The sequence below is a fragment of the Octopus bimaculoides genome, chromosome 5 (genome assembly GCF_001194135.2).
Source record: "Octopus bimaculoides isolate UCB-OBI-ISO-001 chromosome 5, ASM119413v2, whole genome shotgun sequence".
NCBI classification, from domain to species: Eukaryota; Metazoa; Mollusca; class Cephalopoda; order Octopoda; family Octopodidae; genus Octopus; species Octopus bimaculoides.
Window position 1 is genome coordinate 93,745,234 of NC_068985.1, and position 3,120 is coordinate 93,748,353.

A 3,120-nucleotide genomic window follows, 5' to 3' on the forward strand; every position below is an offset into this window, starting at 1 on the left:
GTGAGGGCTTGGTACCAGGTAGCAGCAGTCCTAATATATATAATAAACTCAAGGAAAAGAAAAGTCTTTTTCATCAAAGGGATGTAAAACATCCAATTTTCACTGGTTCTTCAGTTAGATACCACAATATAGTAGAGAAAAAATGGTATGATTTCAATATATAAATATTAAAGGAAATAGAGAAATACAATTGACATATTAAAAATTTATTTACATTATAATATAATATAATATAATTTTACTATAAAAACATATTATGTAATAAAATATAATATAACAAATAATTAAAGCAAATATATAACTACACTCTCGGAGTGGTTGGCATTAGGAAGGGCATCCTGCTGTAGAAACTCTGCCAGATCAGATTGGAGCCTGGTGCAGCCATCTGGTTCATCAGTCCTCAGTCAAATCGTCCAACCCATGCTAGCATGGAAAGCGGACGTTAAACAATGATGATGATGATATGTCCTACAAGTATATACATATATGACACAGAATGTGACATGGCTGGCCCTTTCAGTTACAGGTCCTACTCATTTTTGCCAGCTGAGTGGATTGGAGCAACATGAAAGAGTCTGGCTCAAGGACACGTGTCTTTGGGAATTGAACTCATGACCTTACAGTCAAGATCCATGTACCCTGACCACCAAGCCACATACCTTCGCAAAATTCTGTGCATATTAAATGATATCTATCATCATCGTCATTGTCGTCATCGTGGAAATGAGTCAGAGGAATGCATTGAGCTCCAATGTCTGCTTTGGCATGGTTTCTATGGCCGGATGCTCTTCTGAACATCGCCCACTTTACAGAATGTAATGGGGTGCTGTGTTCAGGGCAGTGGCAGGAGTGAAGTCAACAAGACTCTCCATCTGAGTGGGGCTGCAGCCATTGGCTTGGAAATAAGGGGTACGGGGGTGCAAGAGCACCCCTTAAAATTTTGTGCGGGGAATCAAAACACTTTGAACATCCCCCTGAAAAATTTCATCACCGAAATGAGCAAGAGGACATTTTTGGACTGATTTGAAACATTACTTGGATTCATCTGAAGGCGGCAAGTTGGCAGAAACGTTAGCACGTCGGGCGAAATGCTTAGTGGTATTTCGTCTGCCGCTACGTTCTGAGGTCAAATTCCGCCGAGGTCCACTTTGCCTTTCCTCCTTTAAATTGAAGAAATACCAGTTACGCACTGGGATCGATATAATCAACCTAATCTGTTTGTCTGTCCTTGTTTGTCCCCACTGTGTGTAGCCCCTTGTGGGCAGTAAAGAAATAAGAAACGTTAGCACGCCGGGCGAAATGCTTGGGAGTATTTCATCTGTCTTTACGTTCTGAGTTCAAATTCCGCCGAGGTTGACTTTGCCTTCCATCATTTCGGGGTCGATAAATTAAATACCAGTTGCATACTAGGGGTGAATCTAATCGACTGGTCCCTTCCCCCAAAATTTCGGGCTTTATGCCTAGAGTAGGAAAGAAAATTATAATTAAAGAGTCGTTTACTATAGAAATATTTAAATGTTTTTTCTATATTTGAATAAAATACTTTCTGTACCGATCACTGACTTTTGAACATCTTGGGCATTGGAAGAGAAATATGTCACCATTCCAAGGACTGAGCTCTCGTTCTGGATTATAAAGATACACCCAAGTTTCATCTCTTGTCACCTGATCAGAAACATGTGTCTCCCTTGACTTAAAATGCTTCCAGCAGATTAGAGTAGACGTCTATCTTTCCTGCATTCAAATCTGATGTCAACTGACGATACCCACTTTGCACTCTTTTTCGATACCCAAAGTTTTTTACCATCTTTTGTAACGAACTGTGACCACAGTATAGCTGTGCAAGCATCTCACGGATTCGTCGGTCCATTCGCAGACGGTTCATTGTAAGTGGTTGCAGTTGATAGTCTTCCACTACGTAGTTGGTCTTCAATGCAGCTTCTCTCTTTCTTTGAACTGAAGCCATCTGTACACATTTGCTCTTGTCAATGGCATCGACTCCGTTAACGACGTGCAGCATTCTGTTGATGTCAGATAGCTTAGACGTCTCCTTTGTTATGAAGTGAATGCTGGTATGGTGCTTCTACTCAAAAGTCATTATTTACTTGCAATGAAGGTGAAAGCGTTACAATAGAGGAACAGTTACTCTGCCAACAAGTGTGCGTGTGTGAGTGGACTCTCTCTCTCTCTCTCTCTCTCTCTCTCTCCCTCTCTCTCTCTCTCTCTTTCTCTTTCTCTCTCTGTCTCACTATCTACCTACCTACCTACCGACCTACCTACCTACCTACCTACCTAACTACCTATCTATCTATCTCTATGTATGTCTGTCTGTCTATTTATTTGTCTTTCTGTCTATCTATTTGTCTGTCGGTCTGTCTGTCTGTCTACCTGTCTGTCTGTCTATCTGTCTGTCTGTATCTCTCTCTCTCTCTCTCTCTCTCTCTCTCTCTCTCTCACTCTATCTATCTATCTATCTATCTATTTGTCTATGTATCTATTGTGTGGTAAGAAGTTTGCCTCCCAACCACATAGTTCTGGGTTCATTTCTTCTGTGCGACACCTCAAGCAATCAAAGCATGATTGGATTTGATAGGAAAAACTTGAAAGAAGCCCTATGTATGTGTGTGTTTGTGCACGCATGTTTGTTTTGTGTGTGTGTGTCTTTGTGTTTGTGTTTGCCCCCTACTACCGCTTGACAACTGGTGTTGGTTTGTTTACGTTCCCATAACTTAGAGGTTCGGCAAAAGCAAAAAAATTAAAAAAATAGAGCTATGGAATGGGTATCAAACAAAAATAAGTACTAGGGTCGACTCGTTCTCATAAATTTCTTCAAGACGGCGCCCCAGCTTGGCAGCAATGTAATGACTAAAGCAAAAATAATATATACTTACACGACACACACACACACATATACTAGCTGATGTACCCGATAATTCCCGGAAAAGCGGGGCTTATACTTTGGTTCCGTTCTCATATTTGTTTCGCTAATCCAATAACAACAATACAAAATATGTAACCCTTAAAACGGTTTTTGTGCATTTACAGAGAATACCGAACTGTCTTCACAGGATCTTGTTTTTAGGAATTTCCAATAAGTTATGAATACTCAAATTGCGAAGT